Raw genomic sequence first — 16,026 nt, 5'->3', positions numbered from 1 at the left:
CTGCAATGAATTGACACATGGTGCAAGGAATGACAATTGAATCTCAATGTAGACAAGTGTAATGTGCTGTGAATACCCAGAAAGAAAGATCCTTTATCATTTAGCTACAATATAGCAGGTCAGCAAATGGAAGCAGTTAATTCCATAAATTATCTGGGTGTAGGCATTAGGAGTGATTTAAAATGTGGAATGATAATATAAAGTTGATTGTTGGTAAAGCAGATGCCAGACTGAGATTCATTGGAAGAATCCTAAGGAAATTTAATCCGAAAACAAAGGAAATAGGTTACAGTACACTTATTCGCCCACTGCTTGAATATTTCTCACCAGTGTGGGATCCGTACCACATAGGGTTGATAGAAGATCCAATGGCGAGCAGCGCACTTCGTTACAGGATCATTTAGTAATGGCGAAAGCCTTACAGAGATGATAGATAAACTCCAGTGGAAGACTCTGCAGGAGAGGCGCTCAGTAGCTCGATACGGGCTTTCGTTGAAGTTTCGAGAACATACCTTCACTGAGGAGTCAAGCAGAATATTGCTCCCTCCTACGTATATCTCGCGAAGAGACCATGAGGATAAAATCAGGGAGATTAGAGCCCACATAGAGGCATACCGACAATCTTTCTTTCCACAATATGAGACTGGAATAGAAGGCAGAACCGATAGAGGTACTCAAAGTACCATCCACCACACACCGTCATGTGGCTTGGGGAGTATGGGCGTAGATATAGATGTAGACAGAGTGTGCCGATGGCCATGGCAAAAACACCAATGCAGAGGGCAATTGAGTTCCACTATTCCACCAGCGAGGGCGCTGCCGGCGGGCAGTGTGGTTCATCTATCATGTTTTCAATGCATGCACAGAATAGTTACAGTGTGCTATATATTGCGGGAGGGAGGATGATTTTGCCAGTCTGCGACGGCTCACCTGAAGATGACTGGCAGGTGCCCAGTTGAAATGTCATGCGAGGAATTGAACGACGACTGGCTGCGAGCCTGAAATTTGTTTGAACAATGGACATAAACCATTCACCAAAATCAAATGCACATAAGATATGTCCCAGAAATACAGTTATTCTCATAATATGAAATATTTTGGTTTTATCAACTCACAACCAAACTGTCACCTTAAAATCTAACTCAAATCTCAGGCTACATTAGGGATCAGTGTGTCCCTACAATTACGATTTTGTATTCACTTTTGTAGGCTTTGCAAGTGTGTAAGTAAACTGTCACTTTTAACCCTAACATATAATTTAGGCTCCTCTACAGATTAGTCGCTTGACACAATGTACACCTACAAAAAATAACAAACTAACACAGTCAGTATTATATTGTATCTTTCCTTGTGTAGATGTGTTGCATTCCTTATTTCATCTGTCCACTTCACACACGGATTTCTATCATCAGGGAATTGAGCAATTGGTAGAATGTTCCAACCATCATTTACAAAGGCTTGGTGCTTGCGAAAAATCATGTCATGTGTCACTTTAGCATTCAGATGTACCACTCAATAATAGTTACTTTTCGAAGTTCCTTGCTAACATCAGGAATCTATGAAACAAACTTACATTAAAGGTAGCCGTGAAATGAAAACAAGGATAGCTATTGCAAAAGAAATGTTTTGCAGAAAGATATATTCTTGGGTCCATTAAATAAACAATGAAGGAAAAGATTAGTGAAGTGTTTTGTGTGGAATGTTGCTGAAACATGGACACTGTGATAGAAAGAGGAGAAATGTACACACGTTTGTGTGGTTTTGTTTTATTTCCTCTAGCTCATCAAAGAATAACTCCAAAAGCTAGCAAGTTTCCCTTCCTTTGTGTGTCCCTGTGAACAATCTGATGCTTCTGCTTTTCAGAAAAGTGGTGTCCTTTAATGCTAAAATATTTTCATATGACTCTTAACGTTTCAAGAGATAAAGTGAAAATATAAGGAAATGGAACTTCAAAATATAATGGAAAAGTATAATATGAGGAATGATATTTTGATTGATAGTCACCAAGTGTCATAGTTCCAAAAACGTAGTTTAGAACATAAGACTTGCAAATTTCACAGATACAATCCCAGGAAAAGAATGGTAGTGAAATGTCTATTTGACACAGCTGTATCTACTGAATAGATGTCACAGAATTTTACATTGTTTTCAGTATGCAAATGATTTTACAGTCTCCAACCATTCGTTAAGTGAGCATTGAGCAACAGTATTTTGTCTACTCACCAAAAGGAGTTTTGTTTTAGCTTTATTAATATTTATGTTACAGAGAAAACAGAGTGCTTTCTATCTGGAACAGCAATGCTTCTAATTGTCTCACAGCTTCACTTAACAGAGTGATATCACCAGCAAATCTCAACATGTATAGTTTTTTATGGTGGACTTTAATTCCTCCTATAGGTTCCAGTTTATCTCTGACTTCATCTCTTGCCCTCTGAATGTATCCATTCGACAAGACGAGAGACAGTGAGCAGCCCTGTCATATATCCTGCTTAATAGTAACACTGAGATTTCCCACACCTTATCACAGCCACCTCTTCTCTATGCAGTCACTGCATTACTCTTCTGTCCTGCTGCTTTATACCAATCTCTCAGCAGCTCGAAAAGGTGTCCCTAGTCTAAACTGTCAAATGATTTCTACTTGTCGTTGGAGGCAATATATGTGTCACAGGCGTTCTGTAGTCTTTACTCAAGAATTAACTGCAAGCTGAGTACTGCTTCTTGGGTGCCCACACCTCTTCTGAAGCCAAACTGGTCACCTGTGATCATTGCATCTGTCCTGGCTTCAATGGTCCTTATAATGGTGGAGGTCAAGATCTTGGAGGCCTGTATTAGCAACATGGGTTTTGCAACTTTAAAATTTTGTAAGGTACTTTGATAAAAATGAAACATTATTGGTGCTGTAATATTATTTGAACAAATGAGTTTAGTGATAAGCTTAACTTCAAAATTAGGGTCCACAAATTGCAGTAATTTTGCTACCTTGGAAGTAAAATAATATACGATGAAAAAAGCAATGAGGATATATATATATAGCAGACTAGCACAGGCAAAGAGGACATTTCTGGCCAGGAAAGGTCTACTTGTGTCAAACATAAGCCTCAATTTCAGCAAGAACTTATGTGAATTGTACTTTTGAAGCACAGTATTGTAGGGAAGTGAATCATGGATTGCAAGAATGCAGAAAAAGAGTGAAACTGAAGCATTTGTGATGTGGTGCTAGAGAAGGATGTGGAAAATTAGGTGGATTAACAAGACAAGAAATGAGGAAGCTGACCACAGAACTGATAAGGAGAGGAACATGTGGAAAATATTGGCAACAATGACAGGACACATGAGGAGACATCAGGGAATTATTTTCATGCTGCCCGAGGCAGCTGTAGGTGGTAAAAACTGTAGAGAAAACCAGATATTGGAATTTACAGGACAAATAATTGTGTTAAGTGCTACTTTGAGATGAAGAAGCTGTCACAGGAAAGGAGGCAACAGTGTGCCGTATCAATCTAGACAGAAGACTGATGACACAAAATTTAATAATCAGCCAATGAAAAATTATTCTGGAATTTGTTAATCTACACAGCAGATTGTACAAATGGAAACTTGCCAGCAGCAAATTTAAGTTTCCTCTCTGCCAGTTTTACTTGTTTCCTCCAATGTTGTGTCTCACTCCAGACCCCAGTTGGCAGGAAGCCTAAATTCAAATAGCGTCTTTGCCTCAGCACCCATTCACCAACCTCTAAAATGCTTTAGTACTTAATTTCTAAAATTTTAGGTGCTGGGATGCACCTCTATAACCATATAACATCTCTACAACCCCCTCCCTTCTCAGGCAAAAAAATCACAAGTTTCGAATTTTGAAAACCTGTGATAAAACTTACAACGAGAAATTAGTTCAGAAATTCAGGTTTCAAAGTGCCGCCGCGCAGTTAGGCGCGAGCTCTACATGCGGCGCTGCCTGCCAGCCGTGCAGCAGCCGCGCCACCTGAGCGGCCAGGCAGCCAGCGGACGCCAGACTTGAACTCAGTGCTGATTTGAATGTTACCGTGTTCACATGTCTTGCTTTGTCTACTTGCTCTGGGACTTACATGTGTTGTGTTGTTTTTGAAATATATGTGTTCAACGTGACGTTATAACTATTGGCGACGAGGTAGTGGATTTTTCCTTTTCATCGTTGACACACAGGCTTCAATAGCTACTTTACAGCACCTATTGCAAGGTCTCATTGAACAGCAAACGCTTCTCACATCGGCCATTCGCGATTTCGTCGCGGCATCCAATGCGGGCCGTTTCTCGTCTTTGTCTATACCTCCTTTTCCTCCTTACGACGAGACGGCGGAAGACTGGTCTGATTACGAAAAAGTCTTCGACAGCACTTCTTGGCATTTCATGTCGCGGACGAACAAACATGTCTCTGTTCCTTTTATGGATTTCACCTCAAATGTATCGATTGTTGTCGCAATTGGCTCCATTGAAAGATCCCGCGCCTTTGTCCTTTGCTGAAATGTGCTCACTTCTGTCCGTATATTTTCATAAGCAAACGCATGTGGTAGTCTCTCGTGTTGCCTTTTATCGTTGTCAAAAACAACCGAATCAATCCTATCGCGCTTCGGCTTCTGAGCTTCACGGCCTCAGTCGAAAGTGTCAATTTGTTACTGACGTTCACAAAGAATCCTACGCCGATTCTAATAGCATCTACGGGATGCTATTATCCGATCGGCGCCCGACAAAGAAGTGAGGCAACGTGCCCTTCAGTTGACAAATCCGACTCTCGATGAAGTCCTATCCATCGCTCAGTCTTTTGAAATTTCTCACGCCGCTGGAGTGCAAATAGAGGCGTGGGGTGACGTTGGGGACATACAACCTCTGTGCGCTGTTGACGACGCGTGTGGCGCGTCCCCGCCGGCCGACGTGGCCGCAGTGCGCTCCCACGCGCAGCCTCGGCCTAACCGTAAACAACCCTCTTAGAAACTGCAGCAAAACCCCCGGCAACTTCCTTCATGTCAGCGGTGTTTTACGAAACATTCACGCGAGGATTGTCCCCAACGTTGGGCCACGCGTCACAATTGCAAAAAGAAGGGTCATGTGTCTTCCGTTTGCAAATCCGACCATATACATGACGTTCGTGTCCGTGACGCTGATTCTGCTTGTGTTGTCTGTCAATTGCACTTCTTCCCTTTCAGGGAAGTTATTCCTCACTGTCCAAATCCTTGGTCGGGATGTTCGCATGCAGGTGGATACTGGTTCTGCTGCCACTATCATTAATTCTCAGACGTATCTTCGGTTGGGTTCTCCATTCCTATCACCTGTCACTCGGCAATTACGGACGTACAATAAACAGAAGATTTCCCTCGTGGAACAATTTGGTGCTGAGGTACCTTACAAATCTGTCGTTCGCACTGTTCCCATATTTGTGACCGACCATAGTAACGCGGAGAATCTTTTTGGTTTCGATGCCTTTCGCGTTTTGGGTTCTCCATCGTCTCTGATGCTATTCCTTATGCTCAATTGGATTCCTTGCGACGACATTTTCGTCCCTTTTTTTCTCCTGGGTTAGGCCGTGCAAACGACTTTGAAGCTCATATCACGCTCAGACCCACTGCTCGGCCTAAGTTTTTTCGGGCTCAGCCCATTCCTGTGGCCTTTCGTGATCGGGTCAAACGGGAGCTGGATCGTCTCACTACTTCAGGGGTCTTGCTTCCTTTCACTTCCAGTGAGTCGTCCTCTTCTGTCGTTGTCGTTGCTAAGCCAATTGGTGATATTCGTCTCTGTGGCGATTTTAAAGCCACTGTAAATGCGCAATGGCTCATCGGCACTTACCCTATGCCCCGACCTGAGGATTTGTTCACTAAACTTGCGGGAGGCCAGTATTTTTCTAAAATTGACCTGTCAGAAGCTTATCATAAACTTCCTCTCGACGTGGCTTCCCGGCGGTTTCTGGTCCTTAACACGCCTTTCGGCCTCTATCAATACCGACGATTGCCATTCGGGGTTGCCAGCGCCCCTGCTCTCTTTCAGCGATTTTTGCAACAATTATTGCTCCCTATCCCTGGATATATCTATTACATGGACGACATTGTTGTCACTGGCTGCACCACTGAACACTTTTCATGTCTTACAGACTGCCGGTCGTAAGTGTAATCTTCAGAAATCACAATTTTTTCAGGCATCTATCACGTACTTGGGTTCCAACTCTGTCGACATGGTATTCGCCTGCTTCAGCAAACTGTCGCTGCGATCGATGCCCTTCCTCGCCTTACATCTGTTAAGGAACTGCAGGCCTTCTTGGGGAAAGTAGCATACTATCACAGGATTTTACCGTCTGCTTCTTCGGTGGCTCAGCCGTTGCATCGCCTGTTGCATAAAAAGGTGCCTTTTCACTGGTCCGCGTCATGCGATGCGGCTTTCCAGGAATTGAAGGCTATGCTGAAACAGGCCCCATGCCTGGCTACTTATCGACCTGGCCAACATCTTGTTCTTGCCACGGACGCCTCTCAATACGGAGTTGGTGCAGTCCTTGCGCAACTTTTTTCTGACGAATTACTTTTGAATGCGTTACGGGAACAGCAGTGATCAATGTCTTATAAATAATTACTATTAAAAAGTCTTGATCACGATTTATTTAACAAGGTGACCGGTTTCGACCACTACTGTGGTCATCTTCAGACCATTCAGTAGGAACCTCTTTCTGTTGGAGAGTCACTACTCTTAATGTTAAAATTCCTTAAAATTCGTCCAATCTTAAACGATAAGCCTCCAGCATAAGGAAGAAAGGCCACAGACCTATGTTCCTCTTCGTACGCCTCCGGAGATGGTCCAAATTCCATAGCCCGACGAATCTGTTTCTCGTTGTATCCATTTTGCTTAAAAACAGTCATCAAATGCTCAAGTTCTTGGGTTAAGCTGTCTGCGTCGGAAATGGCATATGCTCTCCGTGTGTTCCGTCCACCTTCTAAGATTAGGGCTCTTCTCGGTTCTGTGAAGGATGATTTGGGACTTAGGAAACCCGGAGGGTATAAAATCCCGTGTCAATATGGGAAAGCTTACGTTGGCCGTTCTATTCGCACAGTGCATGACAGGTGTGTGGAACATCGCCGTCACACGAGGCTACAACAGCCGGAAAAATCGGCCGTAGCAGAACACTGCCTAAATGAGGGACACCAAATGAAATTTGAGGAAACTGTTGTGATTGCCAACATTTCCGGTTTTTGGAATAGTGTTTATAGATCGGCGATTGAAATTAGGTTGGCTGATAATTTAATCAACAGAGACAGTGGGTTTCCTCTTAGCAAAACGTGGAATCCCGTATTATCTCGCATCAAAAACTGAACGTTCTTCGGTGCGGCATGGATTGCGATATATCGCTGCCAGCAGTGTTTCACTAAGGGCGGCGCCACCTCCCTGTTTTGTAAGGCAGAAACCGTGATGGGCGGCGCATGCGCCGTGTACTGAACGGGGCCTATATAGGACGTCGAATTGCAATCTTGCGTCAGTTCTCAGCGGGACTCATCAGCAGAAGCAGCATTTCCTGAAGATGGCGAACAGTTGGATCGCCGAAATATCGAGTCAAGTTGATTTTAGGATCCGGCAGCAAACCCGAAGAGACTTTCAAGACTTATTACGCCGGGAAAGCCTACGTAATCACATAGAAATGATTTTTTCTTTAATTTTAGGATCACGGTACTCTTCAGCTGTTGTTGCAAAGGTTTTATATGAGATCGATGTTTTAACATACATTAGGAAGATTGTAATTTGCCGGCCGATGTGGCCGAGCGGTTCTAGGCGCTTCAGTCTGGAACCGCGCGACCACTACGGTCGCAGGTTCGAATCCTGCCTCGGGCGTGGATGTGTGTGATGTCCTTAGGTTAGTTAGGTTTAAGTAGTTCTAAGTCCTAGGGGACTGATGACCTCAGATGTTAAGTCCCATAGCGCTCAGAGCCATTTGAACCATTTTTTTTATTGTAATTAGTTTACAGAAATTCGTTAGTTCAACTACACTCCTGGAAATGGAAAAAAGAACACATTGACACCGGTGTGTCAGACCCACCATACTTGCTCCGGACACTGCGAGAGGGCTGTACAAGCAATGATCACACGCACAGCACAGCGGACACACCAAGAACCGCGGTGTTGGCCGTCGAATGGCGCTAGCTGCGCAGCATTTGTGCACCGCCGCCGTCAGTGTCAGCCAGTTTGCCGTGGCATACGGAGCTCCATCGCAGTCTTTAACACTTGTAGCATGCCGCGACAGCGTGGACGTGAACCGTATGTGCAGTTGACGGACTTTGAGCGAGGGCGTATAGTGGGCATGCGGGAGGCCGGGTGGACGTACCGCCGAATTGCTCAACACGTGGGGCGTGAGGTCTCCACAGTACATCGATGTTGTCGCCAATGGTCGGCGGAAGGTGCACGTGCCCGTCGACTTGGGACCGGACCGCAGCGACGCACGGATGCACGCCAAGACCGTAGGATCCTACGCAGTGCCGTAGGGGACCGGACCGCCACTTCCCAGCAAATTAGGGACACTGTTGCTCCTGGGGTATCGGCGAGGACCATTCGCAACCGTCTCCATGAAGCTGGGCTACGGTCCCGCACACCGTTAGGCCGTCTTCCGCTCACGCCCCAACATCGTGCAGCCCTCCTCCAGTGGTGTCGCGACAGGCGTGAATGGAGGGACGAATGGAGACGTGTCGTCCTCAGCGATGAGAGTCGCTTCTGCCTTGGTGCCAATGATGGTCGTATGCGTGTTTGGCGCCGTGCAGGTGAGCGCTCAATCAGGACTGCATACGACCGAGGCACACAGGGCCAACACCCGGCATCATGGTGTGGGGAGCGATCTCCTACACTGGCCGTACACCACTGGTGATCGTCGAGGGGACACTGAATAGTGCACGGTACATCCAAACCGTCATCGAACCCATCGTTCTACCATTCCTAGACCGGCAAGGGAACTTGCTGTTCCAACAGGACAATGCACGTCCGCATGTATCCCGTGCCACCCAATGTGCTCTAGAAGGTGTAAGTCAACTACCCTGGCCAGCAAGATCTCCGGATCTGTCCCCCATTGAGCATGTTTGGGACTGGATGAAGCGTCGTCTCACGCGGTCTGCACGTCCAGCACGAACGCTGGTCCAACTGAGGCGCCAGGTGGAAATGGCATGGCAAGCCGTTCCACAGGACTACATCCAGCATCTCTACGATCGTCTCCATGGGAGAATAGCAGCCTGCATTGCTGCGAAAGGTGGATATACACTGTACTAGTGCCGACATTGTGCATGCTCTGTTGCCTGTGTCTATGTGCCTGTGGTTCTGTCAGTGTGATCATGTGATGTATCTGACCCCAGGAATGTGTCAATAAAGTTTCCCCTTCCTGGGACAATGAATTCACGGTGTTCTTATTTCAATTTCCAGGAGTGTATATAGGTCTTTGTTCTCAGTTATATTTAATGATCGTTCACCATTGGTGCAAACATGGCTGTATGTAATTTCTTTAAAATATCTTATAACTGTCTGTTATATTATTGTGGGAGCACGCCATTTTTAAGTTGTTGTTACAAAGATCTCATATACAAAGTCAATCGCAATACTCTAATGAAACAGTACTGTAAACAATGAAAATCAAATAAAATCTTTCATGACCTGCGTTCTAGTTGTGTAAACTTTCGCGTTACAGTCGTACTTATTGAATAGTATAGCGATAATTGTGCAGTCTATGGTTCTGTACAGATTCACTGTAAAAGCACGACAATAAACGACAACAGCCCAACGGCATTTGCTGCACACTTAAAACACACCAGCCCAAAACAATCTGTTAAGAAAATTGGCCGGATCACAGTGGGGCAGTCAACCTGAAACCATCCGAACCTCTGCATCTGGATTAGCCTATTCGGCAGGGGAGTACGCTTGTCCTGTCTGGTATAATTCATACATGCCGAACAGGTAGACATAGCTCTTAACGAGGTTCATTTATTAAAACTTCCGGGTTGAATTGCCGTGGTCCATATATAAAACTGCTTCACCTTCCTGACGTTTCGTTGCCTAATGCGGGCAACATCTTCTGAGGTGTTTAAATCTACTCCTGTTGGATGGATTTACCATCGAAGAGTAATTGAGGCGAATAATGAACAAAAGAAAGTGGAACAAGAGCAAACCCATATCCTGTACGGGCATAAAGCGCATTCGCAGCGATTGAAATTAGGGAAGAGTTTCTTTAGAACATCAGAGGCACTTCCTAACAACACTAAAAATGACACTGTGCAGCTGTCGAGGTATAAGACTTTCCTTCCCTCTAGTTGGAAAAGACTTTGTGAAACTCTGCCTCCAGGACATGACGAGGAATGAATGACCCGGAAATCTTTGAACAGGCTGGGATCAGGAGTGGGTAGATCAAGGTTTAATTTGGACTAATGGATCTACAGTACAGAAAACAGTATTAAGTGTGAATGTCCAGCACATGTTTCAGTGTCGAGTGACTCCAGTCTTGTTTATTACAGAAGAGTTCCACCAAGCGACCGAAAATGAACTGGAAGTGGCCAAATTCTGGTCAGAGACTGTATGATATGTTAACTGTGCACCTATGTATGTTTCTGACACGAGAATAATAATAATAATATGTTGTTGTGGTCTTCAGTCCTGAGACTGGTTAGATGCAGCTCTCCATGCTACTCTATCCTGTGCAAGCTGATTCATCTCCCAGTACCTGCTGCAATCTACATTCTTTTGAATCTGCTTAGTGTATTCATCTCTTGGTCTCCCTCTACGATTTTTACCCCTCCACGCTGCTCTCCAGTACTAAATTGGTGATCCCTTGATGCCTCAGAACATGTCCTACCTACCGATCCCTTCTTCTAGAAGTTGTGCCACAAACTCCTCCTCATTAGCTATGTGATCTACCCATCTAATCTTCAGCATTCTCCTGTAGCACCACATTTCTAAAGATTCTATTCTCTTCTTGTCCGAACAATTTATCGACCATGTTTCACTTCCATACATGGCAACACTCTATACAAATACTCTCATAAACGACTTACTGAGACTTAAATCTATACTCGATGTTAACAAATTTCTGCCGTCCGCGGCGGCCGAGCGGTTCTAGGCGCTCAGTCCTAAACCGCGCTACTGCTACGGTCGCAGGTTCGAATCCTGCCTCGGGCATGGATGTGTGTGATGTCCTTAGGTTAGTTAGGTTTAAGTAGTTCTAAGTTCTAGGGGACTGATGACCACAGATGTTAAGTCCCAATAGTGCTCAGAGCCATTTGAACCATTTTTTTTTTTTTTTGCACAAATTTCTCTTCTTCAGAAACGCTTTCCTTGCCATTGCCAGTCTACACTTTATATCCTCTCTATTTCGACCATCATCAGTTATTTTGCTCTCCAAATAGCAAAACTCCTTTACTAATTCCATCAGCAACACCGGACTTAATTCGACTACATTCTATTATCCTCGTTTTGCTTTTGTTGATGTTCATCTTATATCCTCCTTTCAAGACACTGTCCATTCCTTTCAACTGCTCTTTCAACTCAGGACACTTGATCGAATACTTCTAGATAAGCTTAAATGCTGTTTCCTTTATTGCTTGCTCAATATACAGACTGAATAACATCGGGGAGAGGCTAAGAGGCTACAACCCTGTCTCATAATAATAATAATTATTAATAATTAATAAATCACTAAAAATATTACGTAAGGTACAAAAACCCAACATCACGGATGTTATGGAAGAAACTCAAATTTGTGATGTATCAGACAGAGTTTTAAATCAACCAAAAGGCCTCTGAAATCGAAAATTCCTAGACAACCTTTTACCAGTTCTACGACGAAGCATTATAGAACCGTAGAATGTATTATTGTCGCTATACCCATTAATAAACATGACTGTAGTGCGAAAGGTTTATCTCGATTTTCACGGGTTTCAGTACTGTTTCCTTACAAAACAGTGGTCGACATTATATATAAGTGCTTTGCAACATATGCCCGAAAGCAACGTGCTCGTAAAATAACGAAAAACTATTTCTGATTTATTTTATGACAGTTCCATACATTCGTAAAAGCAAAGATGTACGTAGTATAATAAATTAACGAGCCAAAACATTATGACCGACTCCTTAATAGCTTCCTTGTCCGTCTTTGGGACGAAATATGCTGGTTCACTGATTCTGCGTCTCAGCGATCGGATAGGCTGTTGGTAGGCTTGTGGAGGTACGTGGCATTAGATATCTACGCACAGGTCATGTGATTCGCGTAAATAACGAGCCGCTGAACTGCGTACGCAGTGACAGCGCCGCCGTCCAAACAGATGGATTTAGATCAGGAGAATTTGGTCGCCGAGACGTCAACGCGATTGACTATAATGCTCTTCAGACCACTGTGGCAAGCCTCTGGCACCGAGACACGGACAACTGTACTGCTGAAAGATGACGTCGCCGTCGAGGGAGACATCAAGCATGAAGGGATGCAGGTGGTTCGCAGCTGCCAGCGTGTCTTCGATTACTACCACAGGCCCCATGCAAGCACCGGAGAATGTCTCCCTGAGCATAATGCTGCTCCCGCCAGCCCGTGTCCGTGATGCGTTCCACGTTCCGAGCCGCTGTTCACCTCGATGACGGCGCTTGTGGAGACGACCAGCCACCTAGTGTAGCGAAAATGTGAACCACCCGAAGAGCCGACAAGTTTCCAATACTTCTAGATAAGCTTAAGTGCTGTGGTATGAATGAGACAGCGCGCAAATGGTTTAACTGATACCTAACTGGAAGAGTGCAGAAAGTTGAAATAAGCAGTTCACATAATATGCGAAAAACTTGTCATTTATCAAACTGGGGAACAATCAAGAATGGGGTGCCGCAAGGTTCGGTCTTGGGTCCTCTGCTGTTCTTAATATACAGGGTGATTCAAAAAGAATACCACAACTTCAGGAATTTAAAACTCTGCAACGACAAAAGGCAGAGCTAAGCACTATCTGTCGGCGAATTAAGGGAGCTATAAAGTTTCATTTAGTTGTACATTTGTTCGCTTGAGGCGCTGTTGACTAGGCGTCAGCGTCAGTTGATGCTAAGATGGCGACCGCTCAACAGAAAGCTTTTTGTGTTATTGAGTACGGCAGAAGTGAATCGACGAGAATCCGCGGGAAACAACTCAGTATGAACGTGACTCGCCTAAGGCGAACGTTTTCTGTGCCATTTCAGACAATAAAGTTTTTGGTCCCTTTTTCTTCGAAGGTGCTACTGTAACTGGACTACAGTATCTGGAGATGTTAGAGAATTGGCTGTTCCCTCAGCTCGAACAAAAAGCACAACAATTCATATTTCAGCAGGATGGAGCGCCACCACATTGGCACTTATCTGTCCGTAACTACCTGAACGTCAACTACCCGAGGCGATGGATCGGCCGCCAGGCAGCCCGTGACAGAGCACTTCATCACTGGCCTCCAAGAAGCCCTGATCTTACCCCCTGCGATTTTTTCTTATGGGGGTATGTTAAGGATATGGTGTTTCGGCCACCTCTCCCAGCCACCATTGATGATTTGAAACGAGAAATAACAGCAGCTATCCAAACTGTTACGCCTGATATGCTACAGAGAGTGTGGAACGAGTTGGAGTATCGGGTTGATATTGCTCGAGTGTCTGGAGGGGGCCATATTGAACATCTCTGAACTTGTTTTTGAGTGAAAAAAAACTTTTTTAAATACTCTTTGTAATGATGTATAACAGAAGGCTATATTATGTTTCTTTCATTAAATACACATTTTTAAAGTTGCGGTATTCTTTTTGAATCACCCTGTATATTAATGACTTGCCGTTCTATATCCACGGAGATGCGAAGCTGGTACTTTTTGCCGATGATGTAAGTATAGCTATAACACCCTACAGACAAAAAGTAACTGATGAAATTATAAACGATGTTTTTCAGAAAATCGTTAAGTGGTTCTCTGCAAATGGGCTCTCTTTAAACTTCGACAAAACACCGTACATACAGTTCCACACAGTAAATTGAATGACACCATTTATAAATAACTTCGATCAGAAATCGGTAGCTAAGGTAGAATATTCAAAATTTCTAGGTGTATTCATTGATGAGGGGTTTAACTGGAAAAAACCCACTGAAGATCTGCTGAAACGTTTGAGTACACCTACTTATGCTATTCGGGTCATTGCAAATTTAGGCGATATACATCGCAGTAAATTAGCTTACTACACCTACTATTTTCATTCTCTGCTTTCGTATGACATCATATTCTGGGGTAACTCATCATTGAGTAAAAGAGTGTTCATTGCACAAATGCGTGTAAGCAGAATAATTGCTGGAGCTCATCCAAGATCATCCTAAAGACACTTATTTAAACAGCTAGGGATCTTCATTGTAGCCTCACAATATACACTCCTGGAAATTGAAATAAGAACACCGTGAATTCATTGTCCCAGGAAGGGGAAACTTTATTGACACATTCCTGGGGTCAGATACATCACATGATCACACTGACAGAACCACAGGCACATAGACACAGGCAACAGAGCATGCACAATGTCGGCACTAGTACAGTGTATATCCACTTTTCGCAGCAATGCAGGCTGCTATTCTCCCATGGAGACGACCGTAGAGATGCTGGATGTAGTCCTGTGGAACGGCTTGCCATGCCATTTCCACCTGGCGCCTCAGTTGGACCAGCGTTCGTGCTGGACGTGCAGACCGCGTGAGACGACGCTTCATCCAGTCCCAAACATGCTCAATGGGGGACAGATCCGGAGATCTTGCTGGCCAGGGTAGTTGACTTACACCTTCTAGAGCACGTTGGGTGGCACGGGATACATGCGGACGTGCATTGTCCTGTTGGAACAGCAAGTTCCCTTGCCGGTCTAGGAATGGTAGAACGATGGGTTCGATGACGGCTTGGATGTACCGTGCACTGTTCAGTGTCCCCTCGACGATCACCAGTGGTGTACGGCCAGTGTAGGAGATCGCTCCCCACACCATGATGCGGGGTGTTGGCCCTGTGTGCCCCGGTCGTATGCAGTCCTTATTGTGGCGCTCACCTGCACGGCGCCAAACACGCATACGACCATCATTGGCACCAAGGCAGAAGCGACTCTAATCGCTGAAGACGACATGTCTCCATTCGTCCCTCCATTCACGCCTGTCGCGACACCACTGGAGGCAGGCTCCACGATGTTGGGGCGTGAGCGGAAGACGGCCTAACGGTGTGCGGGACCGTAGCCCAGCTTCATGGAGACGGTTGCGAATGGTCCTCGCCGATACCCCAGGAGCAACAGTGTCCCTAATTTGGTGTGAAGTGGCGGTGCGGTCCCCTACGGCACTGCGTAGGATCCTACGGTCTTGGCGTGCATCCGTGCGTCGCTGCGGTCCGGTCCCAGGTCGACGGGCACGTGCACCTTCCGCCGACCACTGGCGACAACATCGATGTGCTATGGAGACCTCACGCCCCACGTGTTGAGCAATTCGGCGGTACGTCCACCCGGCCTCCCGCATGCCCACTATACGCCCTCGCTCAAAGTCCGTCAACTGCACATACGGTTCACGTCCACGCTGTCGCGGCATGCTAGCAGTGTTAAAGACTGCGATGGAGCTCCGTATGCCACGGCAAACTGGCTGACACTGACGGCGGCGGTGCACAAATGCTGCGCAGCTAGCGCCATTCGACGGCCAACACCGCGGTTCCTGGTGTGTCCGCTGTGCCGTGCGTGTGATCATTGCTTGTACAGCCCTCTCGCAGTGTCCGGAGCAAGTATGGTGGGTCTGACACACCGGTGTCAATGTGTTCTTTTTTCCATTTCCAGGAGTGTATATATATATATATATATATACACTTATATATTCACTTATGAAATTTGTTATTAAGAATCTGAACGGATTCAAAAGTAATAGCAGTGTACATGGCTACAACACTAAGAGAAAGGATGATCTTCACTACTCAACGTTAAATCTAACTTTGGCTCAGAAGAGGGTAAATTATGCTGCCACAAAATTCCTTGGTCATTGGTCATTTACCTAATAGCATCAAAAGTCTGACAGATAGCCAT

The sequence above is a fragment of the Schistocerca cancellata genome, chromosome 10 (assembly GCF_023864275.1).
Source record: "Schistocerca cancellata isolate TAMUIC-IGC-003103 chromosome 10, iqSchCanc2.1, whole genome shotgun sequence".
In the NCBI taxonomy this organism is placed as follows: domain Eukaryota; kingdom Metazoa; phylum Arthropoda; class Insecta; order Orthoptera; family Acrididae; genus Schistocerca; species Schistocerca cancellata.
Note: the sequence above shows the minus strand (reverse complement) of the source record.